The sequence below is a fragment of the Palaemon carinicauda genome, chromosome 18, assembly GCF_036898095.1.
Source record: "Palaemon carinicauda isolate YSFRI2023 chromosome 18, ASM3689809v2, whole genome shotgun sequence".
Classification (NCBI taxonomy): domain Eukaryota; kingdom Metazoa; phylum Arthropoda; class Malacostraca; order Decapoda; family Palaemonidae; genus Palaemon; species Palaemon carinicauda.
Genome location: NC_090742.1, coordinates 33336476 through 33351832, shown reverse-complemented (window position 1 = coordinate 33351832; position 15357 = coordinate 33336476). Strand labels below are relative to the sequence as shown.

General features: G+C 37.2%; 1 protein-coding gene across 2 annotated transcripts in view; it reads left to right on the top strand.

Annotated features, from left to right (window-relative positions):
- Positions 1 to 36: 36 nt before the first annotated feature.
- The window catches only part of LOC137657758 (monocarboxylate transporter 14-like), a 244032-nt gene continuing 228711 nt past the window's right edge, over positions 37 to 15357 (top strand). Inside the window, exon 1 of one of the 2 annotated variants that reach the window (XM_068392237.1) lies at positions 37 to 194. The gene's annotated coding sequence lies outside the window, so the exon portion shown is untranslated. The remainder of the gene's footprint in view (positions 195 to 15357) is intronic. The other variant, XM_068392236.1, reaches the window with a different exon arrangement.

Sequence of the window (15357 nt, the reverse complement as noted above, 5' to 3'; positions counted from 1 at the left end):
AGTAGGAGGAAGCAGTGGCATCCTCTGCTGGCGGGCGTGTGCGGTGCGGTGCGCTGTGCCGTGTGGCGGCCGTCAAGAGGTTTGAATTCGTCTGACTTTGTGTCATCTCTCGGTGACCGGAGCGTTCGTTCCAACCATCTCCTGAGGCGGTGTACCGCGATGGATTTCAGACTGCGTCCTTCCTTCAGTGTCTTGTAAGTGGATGATATTTCGTGTTATTGGTCACAGTGTCTGTCATTTCTCGTTAAGGGTGATGCGAACTCAGACAGCGTTGCTGAGCTGAGTGGAGGATCGAGCCGCCTGTATCTGCCTGCTGGTTCAAGTGGGTTTATTTCGTGGGGCGCGAAACAGCTTTTAAAGGCGCGTATTAATTTTTCTGCAGTATCAATATTTGTGTTTATTTAACAACTTTAGCTTTAATGGTGTCGATAGAATACATTATCGTGAATTTAATTAAGTTTCAAAGCTATCTTTTGTACAAAAATATTTGTTTCTGAAAAGCTTGTATTGGGATCTATACTTCATTAACATTGACCTCCTCGTGTATTTCTAATCAACTAACAAAAAGAAATATTAAGAGAAGAGATTTTCTATATTACACATGCATACTCATATATATATATATATATATATATATATATATACACATACTGTATATATGTGTGTGTACAGTATTTATAGTGTATATATATATATATATATATATGTGTGTGTGTGTGTGTGTGTGTGTGTGTGTATGTCTCTGTGTATGTGTGTTAGTGTGTGTAAAAGAGAGAGAGAGAGAGAGAGAGAGAGAGAGAGAGAGAGAGAGAGAGAGAGAGAGAGAGAGAGAGAGAGAGAGAGTTTTCAAAATAATGATAATTACTGTATTTTTAGGCCTACATCAATCTTTATTCCCAAACCTTAATGAAAATGAAACGGACCCCAAGGGAACAGCTGATTTGAAAACATTTATTTCGTTTCTGATATTTTTTTTTTCTTTTCGGTCCGTGACCGACCCTCCCCTGGAACGCCCCCCCCCCCCCCCCTCTCCTTCCTTAAAATGTCAAGTTCAAATCTCTGAAATAGAATCAGACTCGTACTATCGAGTGAGAACTGGTTTCTAAAAGGTCAGGCAAAATAACATATTAAAGATTGATGGGTTGACTTTTACTTCCTTTGTTTCTTCGTGATAAAAATTCAGAGGCATACGCAGTCTGATCTATAAGCAAGAGCCCGTGCTGGCCTGATGGTGAGCTAAATAGGATGATGCATTTTTAACGTGTTAAGTATTTACATAGTGTTTTTATGCAAATACTTTTATAGTTTGAGTGATTGATTGACGATGAGTCTTAAATACAAGTGGGTCTCACAAAGTACAGAATACGTGTAAATAATTGATGGTTCAGTATTTAAATAATTATATATATTTCAGTTGTAGGCGAAGTTATTACTCTCCCACTGGTCCTACTGTGTATCAGCTAGTTTCTTTCTGGCAAAATAAAGACGTTATTTATAGGTCTTTTTTCGTCTTTTGACTTGTGTCAAGATTAGGCCTACTTACACATGCGGCAGTAATCAGCGCGTATCTGAAACCAGTTTTTCCTCTAGGTCTAGATAACAGAATTCAAGCTTTGCTAAAACTGCAAATTTCACTTTGTATTTGCAAGGTTCGTAATCTGAGAAGAAATAAAGAATTGAAGAAAGAAAAATCTCGACTTTTATCGTCTAGCCGGAAGTGTTTCCTCTCTCGGTGATTGTTATGCAATGGTGTTATCCAGTTATCCGTTAACAGTAACCTACTCGTAGTATAAGCGAAGCTACTGGTATACAAACAAGAGATGAGCGTCCATAATCACGGTTTTCATTCGTACAATGTTTAGTGTTGTTTCAGTATTAATTTTTGGGAAACCCTAATTGTGACGGATGCTCAAAATATTCATGCGGATGTCTAGGAAAGTGTTAAAGGTGACGTCATTGTAACACGTGCCCGGGCCCTTGGGAGTCGGTGGCGGGTAGGTGGGTGATATAGCAACCCCCGGCATTTGTGCTTCCCTCCCCTGTTACGATCGATTCCTTTGCTCTCCTTTCCAACCTCTCTACCTCCCCTTCCCCCATCCGCCCCATGGTTCATTGTTGAATCAATATTATGTAAAAGAAAAAAAAAAGACGATCACTATTGACAGATTTTACAGGGTACTTGTTGACTAGTGACGCTACCTTCCCATGTGTGAGTTATGTTCCAACTTGGCGCCTCGAGTTTTTAGTTACACCGCCGCAGCTTTTTGGAGTCTGTCTGTAGCATCATGAGCTTCGCGAACAGCATTTTTCATTATCTGTTTTGTTGAAAGTTAGCGTTTTTGTGGATGTGCGCCAACAAAACCCTCCTACAGTGGTTGGAAGTGTAGGAATATTACACGTTTCAGTGGTTTTATTGCTATATGTAACTTGAAAGGTGTTACTTACATAATAACGATGATAACGTCTGCCTACAGTTCATGGTAAGGAAATTCTCTCTCTCTCTCTCTCTCTCTCTCTCTCTCTCTCTCTCTCTCTCTCTCTCTCTCTCTCAGATATATATATATATAATATATATATATATATATATATATATATATATATATATATATATGTATATATATATATATATATATATATATATATATATATATATATATATATATATATATATATGTGTGTGTGTGTGTGTGTGTGTGTTGAGGAGAGAGAGAGGGAGAGAGAGAGAGAGAGAGAGAGAGAGAGAGAGAGAGAGAGAGAGAGAGAGAGAGAGAGGCTAACAAGGATTGAAAGTTTTTGAAATTCTTCCTTCTCAACTCAATTGGCCACGGAAGGAACGTTGTCGGTGGTTAAACGTCTCGCACGTTTTCGTTTGTTCACTTCACACCCAGAGAAGCGGCCACATTTTAGCAGAGTATTTTTCTCCTCAAGTGAATGAGGTCTTCCTGCACTTGGGAAAGATTCTTTGGGATTGTTAATCGTCTATCAATAGTGAACTCTTCCCATGTTGTTGTTATTATTATTATTATTATTAGTAGTAGTAGTAGTAGTAGTAGTAGTACTAGTAGTAGTAGTAGTACTTTTGTTGCCTTCACTTTCCAATGTTTTTTAAATCATCACTATTATAGAAGTGGGGATGTTGTTCATCATTTGTGATAATGCAGTGCTGATAAAGTAGATATCGGGTAGTTGAATCGGTATAACTTCAAAAGTTCAAAGTTGGAGCAAATGTATTTATGTTGACCAGGCTGACATTAGTCTTTTTATAGTTTATATATGACATATCTGTTTTTGTCTTTGTTAATAGTTTATATAGGACATATCTGTTTTGACACTGTTACTGTTTTTAGAATGATATATTGTTAATTTATTCTCATTTATTTCCTTATTTCCTTTCCTCACTGGGCTATTTTTCCCTGTTGGAGCCCTTGGGCTTATAGCATCTTGCTTTTCCAATTAGGGTTATAGCTTGACTAGTAATAATAATAATAATAATAATAATAATAATAATAATAATAATAATAGAATTATAACATATGCAATGAACAGTCAACGCCAGACTAGAAATAATGTACTCGATGGTACTACACCGTAAAGTTGAAAGCACTTCATGAAGTACCCTGCAGAAACCCTTGACTGAATTTTTGGAGAGTTCGGTTTATTCGTAGGTTAGTTATGACTGGGCTTAGACCGAACTTGTAGATAATATATATTTATTTGTTTAAAATTATTTAATTGCTCTCTTATAGAATATCTTTGTAATTAGAATCCGCCTTTTTATTTTTCTTTGAAAAGAATGTTTGATTACTGGACAAGATAATTCTAACCAATTAGCGATCAGGAAACTTTTCCGAGCTAAAAGGGCACCGTTGCGAGTCGGTGCATTTCCGCCTCGCTAAAAGAAATGGACTATAGTGGTGGCTGATACGAGAACTCCTAAAATAGAATGTTGATAAAGAGATGTAGGGCGGATGCTGCGTGTTTACGCTTTTGTATATCAGATAATTAGACCAAATGTCTTCAAGGTATCTTTAATAAATAACTGATGAATCTCACTTAAATGCAAGTCGGATGGACCAGTAAGGAATAGGCTAGGTTCGATCTTGAATAGAATTTCCGATACCCTTATTATTATTATTATTATTATTATTATTATTATTATTATTATTATTATTATTATTATTATTATTATTATTATTATCTTTTTAAGGCAATTGTTGACGAATTTCACAAAATGCTGTGGAACTTTTACATGGTTAAGAAATAACGTGTTTAAGTTATGTTTTAAAAAAAATTTGTTTGAATTATTAAGGCCCAACGGGGTAAGGTTTGTATAGGGCTGTTGCGTTTAGCCTTTAATATTTTCGTATAATACGCTATGTTTTATTTGATTTACAATTTTATGAAAAATCTAGCTTTAGAATAACCTCCAGAAATTTAGCAAATGCCAAACTAGCATCGTTGGAGTCAACGTTAAAGATATATTGCAATCGGTGTTTTTCCTCCTTTAATGATAGTCAAGTGTTAAAAAAACCTATAACAATTGGAGAAAATGTATACTGCGAACAATTCCTGGGATTTTTTCATGTTTCTTTGGACTGGCAACTTCACGTTCTAATTTATCGATTGGTACCCAGGTGGTGTTTGGTCATACGAAGGTGGTACAAATTGTAGAGTACAGGGTCACGTAGAACATGATTGGGCATATGAAGACTCGGACGTCTGCCGGGGACTACCTGCTGCGGCAGGGCCCTGGGGACCCTCAAAAGGGGAGGGGGTGGAATGAAAAAAATCAGCTTGATCGAAAGTGGATAGTACCACGCACAATGATTTTCTGGGTAACGTACACATCACACTGATTAAGAAATGGCCCATGCCAGACAAAATTTCTGCTGCATTAGGCCCAGCAGAAACAAAAAAAAAAAAAAAAAAAAAAACTAGGCCAAACATTCTTGGTGTCACTTGTTACAAAGTTTATATACTTCTCCACATCTCAGAGTTCAGAATGGCCAATGCTAGACAAATGATGTGCTGCATTATGTCTGCCAAACATCTTCAAAAGTTGACCCACCCTGAGCTGTGGGAATATTGATATCAATAAAACAAAATACTACTGAATGAAACTATTTGTTTTAACGGAAGATAACATTAATTTGGTATTTTATTCAACTTGCCTAACATTCTGACTGCTGTATGAGGCTAACCAGACATAAAAAACTTTGGTTGGATTACATAAATTGTGCCAAACAAAACATTGATACATAAAAATTCTCATACATGATAATAGAACTTTCAACAGAATGTATGATGTCCATGCAGACGCTTTGTAGTTTTGTGAGGTCTACAAGACACATCATAGAACATATACTAGTATTCTAATACTACAGCATATGTTGTGGGACAAGTTCAAATTAACCTACCATTACCCACAGAACATTACAAGTTACAAGCCATCTTCACTTGTAAAGTCATCGCTCCACTCCAGCACGGAACCAGAATTATTAGTGTTCTCATACTTTGCAACATTAGCATTGTCATTCTCAGCCTCATAACTTTCTAGTTCTTCATCTCCGAATAGGACACTGTGTTCGACAGGTCCCATAAATCAAACCGGAACGTAGCATGCAAGGCATACTTTATAGTTATGTCAAGAAACCTTATAGAAACCTGGTTTGAATTTTACGACGGAGTTGGAAGACACACATTCGAGATAGCATGCCATGAACCATTTTATAATTAATCCCACAGTCCTTTATTTTCTTACATTATACCGTTGTTAACTTTCATTTACGTAAACTTTAACATGATTAAAATAGACTGACGAAGAATATTTTTCTTTTCTTCTTCTTTTTCGGATATTACCTTGTTAGGGCCATATTCCATAATCTCCCTCAGCCATACTATAAGAATCGGACTTTTCAGTCCTATTTTTACTAAAGATATCAATGTCTTAAGAATGTCTTCTACCACATGGAAATAGCCTTCGGTGGTGTTTTAACGCTGCCAAATATGCCAGAATGAATTTATTATTAACAATTGATGAAACTATGCAAATATATCTATGATGTGACGCCTTATAGATGTTTATCAACTTATAAAAATCTATTTAATCCTAAAAAGTCAAACATAAGAACCGTAAATCGGATTTTATAAATTCCGATAGCTTATTAAGCTTTTCAGTTTCTCATCGACAAGTTGTAATAGCATTTTTAAAAACATTCGAATACAACAGGTTAACATTAATATTTAAATGTTAAAAGAGCAGCGATTTTCTTCAATTTCAGAGCCTTATTGTAAGTCATTTACTTAAGGTATCCATTCAATATTGATTAATTGCTGGGAATTCACAGATTAAAGACTAAGTTAACAGCAAACGTTAAAAATTTTGTGAAATGTGTTAATTTAACTGTAAATTTTTATCTTGTTACCTGGCCTTAGGTTCAATGCCCACCCTTTCTTAAAACGCTAGTCCCCACCATACTTTACCATAGGGCATGGAGTAAAGATCACCATCTGTATAATAATTTAACACCGATGGCCTTCCATTCCTATTTTTTTTGTTAGTAACCTAAAAAAGATGAACATATACTTCATGCATTTAAAAACCCGTCGAAAGATTTAAACTATTTTTATCATTTTTCGAAGCAGTTTTACTTCAGATAGAAAGTTCCATCTTATAATGTTGGTGGTTCATCATCATCTTATTCTGCTCTCACCCACCAGAAAACCTGCTGGCCATTTGCTACCAATTTGCTTTGCTTTTCGAGACCTGACCAGGAAAGCTTTAAAGGGTCTTGATCCGTCTGCTTTTCTGATTGTGTTCTGTGTCCCAAGATTTGTCTCTTTTGTATGCTATAATTCTTGTCTAAATCTTTTTTGACGACTTTCTTACAGTCGTCTTTGACATAACAGATATGGATTTGCATTAAGATATAAAGAGAACAATCCGACAACTGAATTGCAAATAACTCAAGTTATATTTTCATGAAATAATTTTTTTTCAAGGGCATAGCTTTGGCGAAACAGCTGTTGTGACACAGTAAACGAAATTAAAGTCACTGTTTCTTTAATCAAAAGCTCACACTAGAAAATATAAATAAATTTAAGTAAATGCAAAAATCTCATAGGAAACACGTTGAAGACATTTAGATAATTTTTCTGGTTAGGGCAGATTACTAATTTATATCGTATTCAGTATTTTTAGATTGTAAAGAGTAATATGAAAATGGTGAAAAACTGATATAATGTATGATTAGGCTAAAACTGTTAATGACTTATCCTGTTAATTTTATTGTCAATATATTTAATTTGCCATATTCAATACTGTAATATTAATGTAAATCAAAAGTTTGGTTACGTTTATCGACATTTGACAACAATATGAATATGATTTATTAAGGTTTTCTGTGATATGAAATACAAGCAAATAGGGCATCGGATATGCGATGAGCATGTAATTGTAGCACCTTTCGAAATTCTCTCTCTCTCTCTCTCTCTCTCTCTCTCTCTCTCTCTCTCTCTCTCTCTCTCTCTCTCTCTCTCTCTCTCTCTCTCGTAAATTTTCTAATTATCATGTACATATGAGAGAAAAGAAAGGGAAAAAAGTATCCGGTGATTTCCTTGGTTTCCACAAATTTTCCAAAAAAAAAATAACATTTATGGTCGGGTTTCGATCCGAAGAAGGTAACTTTTAGTATCAACAATGCCTGATCCGCGAAAAATGCTTAGGCACTTTTTCCAGTCTGGCCCCCAAATATTTTAGCCCTTTTGGGTGTCTTGTGGACCAAATACATCAGGCTGTCGTTTTAAATTCGGATACAGTAGTTTCTTTCTGTACCTTTAATGATGTTTCTACATCAACTTTTTTCCTGAACAGTGGGTGGGGGTCAACTTCGGGCGTTGTCTGGCAGACATAATGCAGCAGATAATTTGTCTGGGATTGATCATTCTGAATTACATGAGATGTGCAGAAATATATAAACTTTGTTTCAAGGGGTACTAAGAATGTTTGGTCTAACTATCATTTGAGGACCTTTGACCTCTATTATGAGGTGCCATACTGCTAGCATTAGAGGTTCTTTGACATCTATTTTCAAGTGCCATACTTCCAGCATTGGAGGCACTTTGATTTCTATTGTGAGGTGCCATACTTCCAGCATTGGAGGCACTTTGATCTCTATTTTGAGGTGCCATACTTCCAGCATTAGAGGCACTTTGACCTCTATTTTGAGGTGCCATACTTCCATCATTATAGGCACTTCGACCTCTATTTGAGGTGCCATACTTCCAGCATTAGCGGCACTTTGACCTCTATTATGAGGTGCCATACTTCCAGCATTAGAGGCACTTTGACCTCTATTATGAGGTGCCATACTTCCAGCATTAGAGGCACTTTGACCTTCATTTTGAGGTACCATACTTCCAGCATTAGAGGCATTTTAACCTCTATTTTGAGGTGCCATACTTCCAGCATTAGAGGCACTTTGACCACTATTTTGAGGTGCCATACTTCCAGCATTAGAGACACTTTGGCCTCTATTATGAGGTGCCATACTTCCAGCATTAGAGGCACTTTGACCTCTATTATGAGGTGCCATACTTCCAGCATTAGAGGCACTTTGACCTCTATTATGAGGTGCCATACTTCCAGCATTAGAGGCACTTTGACCTCTATTTTGAGGTGCCATACTTCCAGCATTAGAGGCACTTTGACCTCTATTATGAGGTGCCATACTTCCAGCATTAGAGGCACTTTGACCTCTATTATGAGGTGCCATACTTCTAGCATTAGAGGCACTTTGACCTCTATTATGAGGTGCCATACTTCCAGCATTAGAGGCACTTTGACCTCTATTTTGTGGTGCCATACTTCCAGCATTAGAGGCACTTTGATCTCTATTTTGAGGTGCCATACTTCCAGCATTAGAGGCACTTTGACCTCTATTTTGAGGTGCCATACTTCCAGCATTAGAGGCACTTTGACCTCTATTTTGTGGTGCCATACTTCCAGCATTAGAGGCACTTTGACCTCTATTTTGAGGTGCCATACTTCCAGCATTAGAGGCACTTTGACCTCTATTATGAGGTGCCATACTTCCAGCATTAGAGGCACTTTGACCACTATTTTGAGGTGCCATACTTCCAGCATTAGAGGCACTTTGACCTCTATTTTGAGGTGCCATACTTCCAGCATTAGAGGCACTTTGACCACTATTATGATGTGCCATACTTCCAGCATTAGAGGCACTTTGAACACTATTTTGAGGTGCCATACTTCCAGCATTAGGGGCACTTTGACCTCTATTTTGAGGTGCCATACTTCCAGCATTAGAGGCACTTTGACCTCTATTTTGAGGTGCCATACTTCCAGCATAAGAGGCACTTTGACCTCTATTTTGAGGTGCCATACTTCCAGCATAAGAGGCACTTTGGCCTCTATTTTGAGGTGCCATAATTCCAGCATAAGAGGCACTTTGGCCTCTATTTTGAGGTGCCATACTTCCAGCATTAGAGGCACTTTGGCCTCTATTTTGAGGTGCCATACTTCCAGCATTAGAGGCACTTTGGCCTCTATTTTGAGGTGCCATACTTCTAGCATTAGAGGCACTTTGACCTCTATTATGAGGTGCCATACTTCCAGCATTAGAGGTTCTTTGACCTCTATTTTGAGGTGCCATACTTCCAGCATTAGAGGCACTTTGACCTCTATTTTGAGGTGCCATACTTCCAGCATTAGAGGCACTTTGACCTCTTATTTTGAGGTGCCATACTTCCAGCATTAGAGGCACTTTGGCTTCTATTTTGAGGTGCCATACTTCCAGCATTAGAGGCACTTTGACCTCTATTATGAGGTGCCATACTTTCAGCATTAGAGGCACTTTGACCTTCATTTTGAGGTGCCATACTTCCAGCATTAGAGGCATTTTAACCTCTATTTTGAGGTGCCATACTTCCAGCATTAGAGGCATTTTAACCTCTATTTTGAGGTGCCATACTTCCAGCATTAGAGGCACTTTGACCACTATTTTGAGGTGACATACTTCCAGCATTAGAGGCACTTTGACCTCTATTATGAGGTGCCATACTTCCAGCATTAGAGGCACCTTGACCTCTATTATGAGGTGCCATACTTCCAGCATTAGAGGCACTTTGACCTCTATTATGAGGTGCCATACTTCCAGCATTAGAGGCACTTTGACCTCTATTTTGAGGTGCCATACTTCCAGCATTAGAGGCACTTTGACCTCTATTTTGAGGTGCCATACTTCCAGCATTAGAGGCACTTTGACCTCTATTATGAGGTGCCATACTTCCAGCATTAGAGGCACTTTGACCACTATTTTGAGGTGCCATACTTCCAGCATTAGAGGCACTTTGACCTCTATTTTGAGGTGCCATACTTCCAGCATTAGAGGCACTTTGGCCTCTATTTTGAGGTGCCATACTTCCAGCATTAGAGGCACTTTGACCTCTATTATGAGGTGCCATACTTCCAGCATTAGAGGTTCTTTAACCTCTATTATGAGGTGCCATACTTCCAGTATTAGAGGCACTTTGACCTCTATTTTGAGGTGCCATACTTCCAGCATTAGAGGCACTTTGACTTCTATTTTGAGGTGCCATACTTCCAGCATTAGAGGCACTTTGACCTCTATTTTGAGGTGCCATACTTCCAGCATTAGAGGCACTTACTCTATTATGAGGTGCCATACTTCCAGCATTAGAGGTACTTTGACCTCTATTATGAGGTGCCATACTTCCAGCATTAGAGACACTTTGACCTCTATTTTGAGGTGCCATACTTCCAACATTAGAGGCACTTTGACCTCTATTATGAGGTGCCATACTTCCAGCATTAGAGACACTTTGACCTCTATTATGAGGTGCCATACTTCCAGCATTAGAGGCACTTTGACCTCTATTATGAGGTGCCATACTTCCAGCATTAGAGGCACTTTTGCCTCTATTTTGAGGTGCCATACTTCCAGCATTAGAGGCACTTTGACCTCTATTTTGAGGTGCCATACTTCAAACAGTAGAGGTTCTTTGGCTTAAAGGCTCTTCATCGCTGTTCCACAGTACTCTGTTTCTTCTAGTTTTTAAGATCGTCTTTCCTCAGTTCGTCAATTTCTTTCAAGATTTCAAGAGAGATTTAAGTGTTGTGTGTTTGCAGTTCTCCAGATTCCTCAGAGAAATCAATAGCATTCATATCTTTACCCATCTCCCTTTTCACTGCATACACCATCATACCAAAGTAAACGACGAGCAGCACACAAATTTACACACATATATATATATATATATATATATATATATATATATATATATATATATATATATATATATGTGTGTGTGTGTGTGTGTGTGTGTGTGTATATATATGTATATTTATCATATATATATATATATATATACACACACACACATACACACGCATACATACACACACCACTACAGAACCTATTGTAGACTTTAGACATGTCCTTTCACTTGCATCTGTTTATGGTCCTTCGATGCCCGTTTATACCCGTAAATTCGTTAATCCATCGTCTTCTCTACATTCCCCTGCTTCTTTGGGAATCTTTAGGGACCCATTCTGGTATATTTAATGTTCATCTATTATCTATCATTTTCATTACTGTATATGTCTTGCCCATGTCCATTTCTTTTTCTTACTTGTTGTTAGAATATCTGGCTGCCGCTCTATTAGTCCAGTGCGGAGAAATTGAAGTTTTTGAAGATTGCTATGCAGGATAGATAATACTTTTCTTGGCGTTAAGAAGCTTCAGTCCAGTACAGGTGAAATACCTGTTACTTGAAAGTTGAATATTCTAGTTCTTTAACAGAACTTTTAATACAGTATAAGATATTTGATATAGTCATTAATTTTAAACAAGGCGTGAGATTTCAATGGTTTCAGTGGATATATACTGTAGTTTTTCCCACTGGAGACGTTGGAATTAACTTTAAAGCCTACTTAACTGTCTTGCACTATCATGATTTTTTTTCTTCTTTTTTTTCTTTTTTTCTTTTTAATCTGTTGTGGCCTTAAAAAGATGATTCATGATAGATACCAGTATTAATGGACTCTATTAATCCTGATAAATACCTTAATAGAGTACAGGGTTAGACTATTTCGGACCAGAATCAGACAATTTAGCGCATGACGTTATGTGGCTACACTCAGTGAGGTTCATGTAAAAAGAATTCATCACATCATCAGTCTGTATTTGACCACACTAGAATGAAGAGCAGGGAAACTTACACCGGATTAATACGCTCTTCACCTGGTCAGCCGTTTCAATCTAACGACCGACTGAGACAATAGTTACAATTATTCCGTGTATGAAAGCAGATCTTCCTATTTGTTACCATAGATTAAAGTCACTGAAACCTGGCAAAGAAGTTACCAAAACTTAAAATTTATTGCATACATCACCATGCGAATTTACTCAATCAAGTTATTGCCCTATTTGTCCGTTGTCTCTTTTTTTACGACAAGAGTCCTAAACAGAAGCTTTGCTTGTGAGATAAGTCTAAAGAGAAAATATACAAAACTAATAAAAAGCCGTTTCATGATAAAGATTAAAAAAGTTGTACTTGCTCTCTTGTTTGCCTATGTACTTTCATTATACAGGATGGAATTTAAACAATTATCTTATCTTGTTTTAATGTTGAGTTATTTGGGTTGCTGATGATGATTAAGGCTAATAAAGTATAGATGAAAAAAAGGAACACGAGGTTCTTAACTATTTTTACCGTGGGAGAGAGGCTAGTCCTGGAGAATTAACGGGGACTTCTTTCACACAAGGCTGTGAAAGAGGATGGGTGTGGCCAAGCACATCCCATAGTGACCCTTAATTTCTTTGTTTTGGTTTTCTCTATTAATCTCTATTAATGACGTAACAAAAATGCGCAGTAACGACTCTGGTCTAACCCAGATACAAGACATTTTAGGTAACTTAAGTGTGACGCGTGTGTTTGAGACCTCACACCAGCTCTTTACTTTAACTTAGTTGTATGTTAGTTTTCAGTCTATTAGCTTATATCTTGTGAATTGTTTCTTAGCCAGATAACTACATATCCCTCACTACAATACCGCAATGTGATTTTATCTATTAATTTATTCATATTGTTATGGAACATCGCCAGACTCTCTCCATAGAGATCTAGATAAAATTAGTGCACAGTGCAAATTTTGGGGCAAAATTCTAAAGGAGGATTGTAAGAAGGCCGAGGACAGTGGCTTCCCAACATCCAGATCTCAGCATGACTGTATGACTTAAAATTTTAGGTGTGATTCTTGATAGAAAATTTACTTTTGAGAAACACATTCGGTCTTTCTTTTCTTCAACTGCATAAAAATTGGCTTATTGATAAAGTCTTCTAAGATTTTCGGAGATCAATCTATTCTGTAGAAGTGTTTTAATTCTTTCATTCTACGTTGTTCCGAGAATTGTTCTCTTGTCTGGTCTTCAGCTGCTGAATCTCAACTTATTTTGTTGGACATGAACTTACGATCTATTAAATTTCTCATTCCTGATCTAGGTATTAATCTGTGGCACCGTCGTTCAGTTAGTTCGCTATGCATGTTGGATAAGGGTTTTCTTAGTTCTTACCATCCTTTGCATTCAGATCAGTACTACCCTGTTCGTAATACTAGGTATGCAGTTAATTCTGATAATCATGCCTTCTCCTTCTTGAGACTCAATACTACACAGTATTCTAGAAGTTTTATTCCAGCTGTGACCAAGTTGGGGAATGGTCTTCCTGATCAGGTAGTTGAATCTGTGGAACTTAACCTCAAAGGAATCCTTACCTGGTGGTAGCGTATTTGCCTGGTGATTGCCAGACTGGGGTTCTAGTCCCGCCCAAAGTCGTTAGTTCCTTTGGTCACTGCAACCTCACTACCCTTGTGAGCTAAGGATGGAGGGTTTTGGGGAGCCTCTAGGTCTATATGCTGAGTCATCAGCAGACATTGCTTGTCCCTCCTTGGTCATAGCTTGGGTGGAAAGGGGGTTTGGGCGCTGATCATATGTAATATGATCAATCGCTAGGGCATTCTCCAGCTTGATAGGGCAATGTCACTGTCCTAGCCTCTGCCATTCATGAGTGGCCTTAAATCTTTAAAATGAAATTATTTGTATTCCTCGTAGATACTTTATTTTCACTTCAAATTTGCAGCGAATGTTTTTACGTTGAACAGGTATATGAAAGATCTATTTTCATTTTTATAGTTTATATAAGAAAGATCAGTTTTGATGTTCCATATCCAAGATAAAGCGAATACGCGAAGCGCGCCGCGCGTTGTTTTGAGACGGAATCGGGATGAACTTCACACTCGATATTTTGTCAACTCTTGATTATAACGTAACGTTAAACTGTTAATGTGAAAAAGACCTTAAATTTAATTTCAAAGTGCAAACCAAGGAATCCCTTCTGTAGCACCTCTTAGTCAAATGGTCTTCCCGTCCCTAGCTCTTAGCCATATGGCCCAAATTCCATAAATTAGTCAATTAATCGGTGTTAATAGATGGGAAGAGATTTCGCCTTAATGCTGCAGACAATCCCGGGCCAAATCGTACGACAGACTTAGGTCAATTAGCGAGAGGCTACAAATCCTTGCTGTTTCCAAATGAAGGGTAATTCCTTCATATCAGTAATGAAGTGTCATGCAAGTAACTGATTTTATCTTTCCAACGCATGGGACCTGTTAATGGCATGCATTTATTAATAACCTGCAAACGCCCATTTTTTTATTAATGATTTCCGTTAATTTGCATGCGGTGTAATGTGACGAGTAAATATCAAGGCCGTGAGAGACTTTTAGAAAAGAGCATAAAACTGCTCTTGTATTTCTTGATCTGGAAATTACTTCTTGAAAGTAATAGTAATTCCCTCACGAAAATATGCATAAATTACTGTTTCTTTTTTTTTTCCTCATTCCTTTTGTTTATAATACGTGAGCATATAGGTCTTTGGATTGTTACATATGAATATATGCCCATTATAGATAATGGTAAATAGTAGTAGGATGTATTGACTCTCTCTCTCTCTCTCTCTCTCTCTCTCTCTCTCTCTCTCTCTCTAGATTCCGAGAGTCCATGAAATATTGAGAGGTTTGATGTTGCAAATGATAATTAAAAAACAGTAGTCTACTTGGGGGTAGCATTGGTCCTTCGATTTAAATATTCTTCCTATGTTTCAACATTGACTCTATATATATATATATATATATGCGTGTGTCTGAGTGTGTATATGTATGCATATATATATATATATATATATATATATATATATATATATATATATATATATATATATATGTGTGTATGTATGCATTATATATATGTATATATA